This window comes from Salmo salar, chromosome ssa23 (genome assembly GCF_905237065.1).
Source record: "Salmo salar chromosome ssa23, Ssal_v3.1, whole genome shotgun sequence".
Classification (NCBI taxonomy): Eukaryota; Metazoa; Chordata; class Actinopteri; order Salmoniformes; family Salmonidae; genus Salmo; species Salmo salar.
The window spans coordinates 32470214-32478169 of NC_059464.1; positions in this window are offsets into that span (position 1 = coordinate 32470214).

Consider the following 7956-nt stretch of genomic DNA (forward strand, 5'->3'; position numbering starts at 1 on the left):
CAGCCCAGTGCGTCCTGTGCCAGCCCCCCGCACTTGCCATGCGAAGGTGGTCATCTGTCCAGGACACGTTGTGCCAGCTCTACACTCCAGACCTCCGGTGTGCTTTCACAGTCCAGAGCTTCCGGCGACAGTTCCCAGTCCAGAGCTTCCGGCGACAGTTCCACGGTCCGGAACCTCCTGAGACGACCCACGGTCCGGAACCTCCTGAGACGGCCCACGTGTTAACCTCTTGAGACGGCCCACGGTCCGGAGTTCCCGGCGACGATCCAAGGTCCGGAGCCTCCGGCGACGATCCTCGCACCAGAGTGGCCACCGAAGATGGCAGAGCGGGGTCTACGTCCCGAACCGGACCCGCCACCGAGGCTAGATGCCCACCCGGACCCTCCCCCATAGAGTCAGGTTTTGCGGCCGGAGTCTGCGGAGTCGGAGTCGGGGGTACTGTCACGCCCTGACCTTAGAGATCCTTTTAATTCTCTATTTTGGTTAGGTCAGGGTGTGACTAGGGTGGGTACTCTAGTTTTGTATTTCTATGTTGGCCTGATATGGTTCCCAATCAGAGGCAGCTGTATCTCGTTGTCTCTGATTGGGGATCATATTTAGGCAGCCTTTTCCCACCTGTTGTTTGTGGGATCTTATTTTTGAGTCAGTGCATGTAGCACCTCTGTCATCACGGTTTGTTGGTTGTTTCTTTTTTTTGTTGTTGGTTGTAAAGTTTCACAAAAATAAAATGTGGAACTCAGAGCACGCTGCGCCTTGGTCCTTCTCTACAGTCAATCGTGACCTATATGGCCAATATACCACAGCTAAGGGCTGTTTTCAGGCACTCCGCATTGCTGTGGTATATTGGCCGTATACCACCCCCCCTCCTACCTTATTGCTTAAATATACCACAGCTTTCAGCTAATCAGCATTCAAGTTACACGTTTCATGGCTCAAATCACCCAGTTTATAATTAAGCATTAAGGCTCGAGGGGGTGTGGTATATGGCCAAAGCACCACGGCTAAGGGATGTTGTTAAAAAGGACGCAACGCGAAATGCCTGGACACAGACCTTAACCGTGGTATATTGGCCATATAACACAAACCCCCGGGGTGCCTTATTGCTATTATAAACTGGTTACCAATGTAATTAGAGCAGTAAAAATAAATGTTTTGTCATACCCGTGGTATACGGTCTGATATACCACAGCTGTCAGCCAATCAGCATTCAGGGCTTGACCCATCCAGTTTATAATGTCTCAAATACCACGGCTTTCAGACAATCAGCATCCAGGGCTTGAACTACCCGATTTATAATGAAAGAGATAAAACTGTTGTAGGTTATGTAGATTAAACATTTGACAGGAGCTGGTGTATTTAGTTGAGCTTGTGACAATGTTGTGGTTACAGCGGGCCTCTATCAGCATAGGTCTGGTTTTAGGTGTCACTTCCTTCAATTCATTTCACATGAGAAAAGGGAAGCAGGGCAAGAGAAGAAAGATAAATGAGAGGCAAAAATTAAATTGCTATTCATTTTTTAACTGGAAAAAGCAAATGACTAAAGAATTGATATCCTTTATCCATTTCATAATTGAAATCAATTGAATAATACAATTATATAGTGACTGATAAAGTAAGCTGGGTGTTGTACACACCATAGTGCTGGTGTATGGGACACTGGGGTGCATGGCAGTCAGTGGCTGCAGAGCACACGTCTGTGCAGGTTGAACCCTGGTGCTAATGGGGTCCCAATGGGCTAGAGACATTCCATCCAACTCCATATCTACACTGAAACCCACACTGGAACCCACACTGAAACCCACACTGAAACCCACACTGGAGCCTCACGAGTAGAGACTCCTAAACATATCCACACAAACACCCACATGCATACACACATTACACACACACAACTGTAATTCACAATCAGTCATTTATCTGCTACCCTTTGTCCTGCTGACTTAAAGTATGTGCATACTTAAAATAAGTGCATACAGTGCAGAAGCTGCATAGCGCTCCATGCAGTGTCTTGACAGTCTCTCTGAACCTTCAAATGCTTAAAATATGTGAGATTTAAAGCACCGTGTTTTAAAGCAGTGTTGCTGGGTTTTTGTCTTACCTGCACTGTTTGATAGGCAACACTCAGGGTCCACTCTGTCTCTCTGCTCTATGAGTTAGATCCATTACTGCACAATCCATTGCCTGGTCACTGTCTCTTTCACTCAGAATACCAGTCTGTCAAACTCTAATGGAACTCCAAGTCTGTAATATTATTGCTCAGGTTTGTATTAATAAACTCACTCACTCACTCACTCACTCACTCACTCACTCACTCACTCACTCACTCACTCACTCACTCAATTCAATTCAAGGGGCTTTATTGGCATGGGAAACACATGTTAACATTGCCAAAGCAAGTGAAGTAGATAATATACAAAAGTGAAATAAACAATTAAAATGTACAGTAAACATTACGTTCACAGAAGTGCCAAAATAATAAAGACATTACAAATGTCATATTATGTATATATACAGTGTTGTAACAATGTGCAAATGGTTAAAGTACAAAAGGGAAAATAAATCAACATAAATATGGGTTGTATTTACAATGGTGTTTGTTCTTCACTGGTTGCCCTTTTCTTGTGGCAACAGGTCACAAATCTTGCTGCTGTGATGGCACACTGTGGTATTTCACCCAGTAGATCTGGGAGTTTATCAAAATCGGGTTTATTTTTGAATTCTTTGTGGATCTGTGTAATCTGAGGGAAATATGTGTCTCTAATATGGTTGTACATTTGGCAGGAGGTTAGGATTTGCTGCTCAGTTTCCACCTCATTTTGTGGTCAATGTGCACATAGCCTGTCTTCTCTTGAGAGCCAGGTCTGCCTACAGCGGCCTTTCTCAATAGCAAGGCTATGCTCACTGAGTCTGTACATAGTCAAAGCTTTCCTTAAGTTGGGTCAGTCACATTGGTCAGGTATTCTGCTCTCTGTTTAGGGCCAAATAGCATTCTAGTTTGCTCTGTTTTTTTGTTAATTCTTTCCAATGTGTCAAGTAAATATCTTCTTGTTTTCTCATGATTTAGTTGGGTCTAATTGTGTTGCTGTCCTGGGGCTCTGTGGGTCTGTTTGTGTTTGTGAACAGAGCCCCAGGACCAGCTTGCTTAGGGGACTCTTCTCCAGGTTCGTCTCTCTGTAGGTGATGGCTTTGTTATGGAAGGTTTGGGAATCGCTTCCTTCTAGGTGGTTGTAGAATTTAACGTCTCTTTTCTGGATTTTCATAATTAGCAGGTATCGGTCTAATTCTGCTCTGCATGCATTATTTGGTGTTTTACATTGTACACGGAGGATATTTTTGCAGAATTCTGCATGCAGAGTCTCAATTTGGTGTTTGTCCCATTTTGTGAATTCTTGGTTGGTGAGCGGACCGCAGACCTCACAACCATAAAGGGCAATGAGTTCAATAACTGATTCACTCTCTCTCTCTCTACAAGAAAAGTAGTGTCTGTGGGATGGCATAGCAGTACTTATGCAGTAACCTCAACTACAAAATAAGGATGAACATCAAAAACAAACTCCCAACTTTACACACTCTTTTTTTTCTCTCACTCCCCTTTTTAGTTAGATCCATCACACACTTGGTCTCTGCCTCCATTGTACTTTGCCTTCTTCTTCTTCAATGTGCTTGCCCCCAGTTACTTTGGGATGCATCTGTTTTGACAAGCACGTGTGAATTCATGTTGTACACTGTACTCCCGTAAAGAATATTACTGTCTTTGTTTTATAAACAATTTAGCATAACAAAGTGTCTGATCTGTGTTGTTTTGTCAACTCTACAACTGTCTTATTGTATTTACCCTGATGTTCATTGTGCATAATGTTTATGATTGAGTGAATCCCTGCTTAGGTCTATGGTAGAGGATCATACCCACAAGGCCACTGGTCAGTCAGCCATTTCCATTTGTCATTGTGGTCACTCTAATTGATGTTCCTAGTAATGATGCAACATTTTGTGGGTGCTATAGATCTATTCATATTTCAGTACAGCCTGTCTTGGGTTGCAGAGTGTCTTTGACTTATCTCGGAGAACATCATTGAAGGTATCTGGCATGACTAACAGTCACTCTACTTGGACATTCAGTCCTTGGGAAGATGGGAGGTTGGACCTGTTATTGTTGAAGTGCAGAGAGGGATTAGAATTCATACAGGTATAACAATAGCACACTGTAAGCCTATTGGTTAGCATGAATAGGTTTAAACAAGCTTGTAAATGCAACTTTCTTAATTTGCAGTGGGCATTATTCCGAGAATGAATATCTGGTTCCATTATCTTTGTCATGCCCTGATCTGTTTCACCTGTTCTTGTGCTTGTCTCCACCCACCCCAGGTGTCGCTCATATTCCCCATTATCCCCTGTGTATTTATACCTGTGTTTTCTGTCTGTCTGTGCCAGTTTGTTTTGTTCGTTCAAACCTACCAGTGGTTTCCCTTGCACCTGTCTTTGCTATAGTCCCCGTTTTCTAGTTTCCTGGTTTTTGACCATTCCTGCCTGACTGCTGACCTGTACCTTTGCCTCTACTTTGGATTACCGACCTCTGCCTGACCTGACCCTGAGCCCGCCTGCTGTTCCGCTGTTTTACACCCTCTCTGGATTATTGACCCCTGCCTGCCCTGACCCTGAGACTGAGACTGCCTGCCGTTCTGGACCCTTTACACCCTTTACACCCTCTCTGCATTATTGACCCCTGCCTGCCTTGACCTGTCGTTTGCCTGCCCCTGTTTAAAGAATAAACTTTGGTTTCTTCAACACTGTCTGCACCTGAGTCATACCTGAAACATGATAATCTTATTGAAATATATTAGGCCAAGTGCTCTTCAGACAAGGGGTTTGTGTGATTTGTTTTTAGAATTATAGGGTTTCATCTTTCGTCTTTATCCCCGAGTGAGGCACTCTCCCTCTTAATGATAATCTAGATCTGAGAGAGATATATAATGAGTATCAGTAGAAGGGTAGACATCATTAGGCGCTAGTGTCCTTTCCCTTAAGAGCTACTCATATGATGAGAGCCACAGAGAACAGGGTCTATCTCACAGCAGACGTTGCGTCAGCACACTTTGAACAATGTGCACTTCAGCTTTACAGACTGTTGGATATACGACTCGTACAATCTCTCATCTGCAACAGATTGAGTTGCTGAAATACATAATCCTTTAGGATATGTAGCTTTAAATTGTAATCTGAAGAGTAATAAACCATTGAAAATATACAGCTATTCTATGTGTTGTTAATGATGGTGCATGTTAGATTGGGATGTCTGTTTGAAAAGACTGCCTGAAATTTCAGCCTGTTTTGGTGGGATGGAGTTTTTGCTTGCCTGGTGACATCACCAGGCGGTTTAGACCAATAAGAAAGAGATTTCCAATCTTCTCTGCCAATAAGAGCTAGTTTTCAGTTTTCCCTTCTCCATTCAGACCACTCACAGACAGTCCTAGCAAAATTATTGCTTGAGAAATTGCTCTTTGTTACTTTTTGACCATTTTAATTGAAAACAGTCACAGTAAGGTACTTAATTGTTACCCAGAAATGATTTGATATTGACATGAATACGGCTGCATTGGACCTTTAAAACACACAGACACAAGGCTAGCCATAATGGGGATCTATATACTGTAGGTCTGAAGGGGCTGACACTGCTGCTGACACTGATGCTGACTAAAGGTGACTGGGGATTGGAACTCATTAGCATAAAGATTGGGCAGTGCAACATGAATGCACATCCACAACCATGATGATATAATCCAAGAGATAGCCTACACCATCTCAGTTGGATTTATTTTGAGGGACAATATTATTCATTAAAAAAATTACTTTAATTGTAAATCCAACAAGTGCGTCTTGGAAATTGGAAATCTTAAAAAAATTTATCTAGCATGTAGCCATAGCTAATATTGTAGCCAGTCATCTGGATTTCATGAGATATTTACCTGTCTTTAGAGGAGACAGAGAGACAAAATTATGAATTCATGATCAGCTTTCATATGAATGCAATGTTTTATTGTTGGATTTGACAGAACACCAATACAATGCATCACATTAATTAACATGTGAGGAACTGAAAATGTGCAAATACGGTCTATACTGTTTATATCACAAATCACAAATGGGTCCTTAGCAAACCATGCTGAAGTAGAGAATGCATAATCAAGATAAATCTGTAAGCTGTAGAAATGTCTTGTTGGTTATTTCCTGTAATGTAAAGGGTATCCTACTATCCTTATGACTTATTTTCTGATAGAACAATCACTCGATCTCCTGAGTTGTGAAGTGTTTGCGTAGAACTCCCCACAGCCGACATTTATGTTTGACTCCTGTGGCATGTTTCTGTGAGGCGGTGGAGGATGAGGATGATACTGGGGAGATGGTTTGCTGTATCTCCTCCTTTGGGGCTGCTTCAGTCTGTGAGATACTATATTCTCTGGAGAGGTGTTGGACGGTAGACGACCGTCTGGAGGCATTGGGTTTGATGTGAATGGCCTGTGTCCTGTGGTGGACGCTGTCCTCGTCCTTGTGTAGCCGCCGGAGCCCAGCTTGGAAAAGCAGAGCCTCCTCGTTGGCCATCTGAGGGCTCTGACTCAGGGTGACAAAGCCATATGGGGTGGTGACCTTGGCAAGGTGAGGCAGAGACAGGGCAGCTCTGGTGGTTGGGTCGGGACACTGCTCAGGCTCCAGGTAGGGGCTGGGGTACGAGCTCTCCTTGTAGAGGGGAGACCGCTTTTGGATGAAGGGGTCTGAGATGGTCCGGTGGGCTTTTCGCTCAGTTGGAGACACAAAGTTTGAGGATGACACTGATAAAGAGAGCGAAGAGGCTGAAAGAGATAAACAGCCGGTGTCCACTTCAGGGCTTCCAAAACCTTCGTCTGCCTCCTCTCCATCATCCTCTTGGGAATGGTGAAGACTGGGAATGGTAAACTGTGGAATACTGCCAGGCGTCAGAATATTGCTGAAGATGTTGTCCTTACTTGAGTGGCAGTCTGATCCGAAGGAACTCCCTAGAGAGCGCGCGCTGGAGGTGGCCCACAAAAGCGCACGCATCCCTGCGCAACTGGGTTTTGCACTACTGCCAATAGTTCCAATGCTGATGGTGCGTGTCACTGTCATATTTTTGTTCATTGTGATTGTTGTGTGTGTGTCTCTCCCGTTCACCAGTACGCGTCTTGGGTAGGCTTGGCTAGATTGGTCTGGAGAGAAACCAGCGGGGCTTTATACCTGTGACTTCCCCCTCACCCCCTCCTGATCTCCCACTTTTGGAGTACCGTGTGTGCGTACATGTGACGGTGTTTGTCTAGTAGCGGAAGCTCTAACCAAGTGTGGTTATTTCTGTTCAGAGGGATTGACCTAATTAACAAAATATAATAAATATACTAAATATTTGTGTGTATTGTAGTGTATTGTTAGATATTACTGCACTGTTGGAGCTAGGAACACAAGCATTTCGCTACACCCACTAAAACATCTGCTAAATATGTGTACAGTATTTTTAATAAGAACAAAACAAAGAAAGAATTTCCCTTGTAAAGAGGTAGCTGTTGGCATTATTGCTAATGTTGTGCTTTTTTGTTTAGTTTATTATATTTATTCTGTAGCCTACTCAGTTTCAATAAAATATTATATATTATGGTCCTAAAATCAGTGGTGGAAAAAGTACCCAATTGTTATAAACTCAGCAAGAAAAGAAACATCCCTTTTTCAGGACCCTGTCTTTAAATAAACAATTTAAAAATCCAAATAACTTCACAGATCTTCATTGTAAAGGGTTTAAACACTGTTTAATAAACCATAAACAATTAATGAACTTGCACCTGTAGAACGGTCATTAAGACACTAACAGCTTACAGACCGTAGGCAATTAAGGTCACAGTTATGAAAACTTAGGACACTAAAGAGGCCTTTCTACTGACTCTGAAAAACACCAAAAGA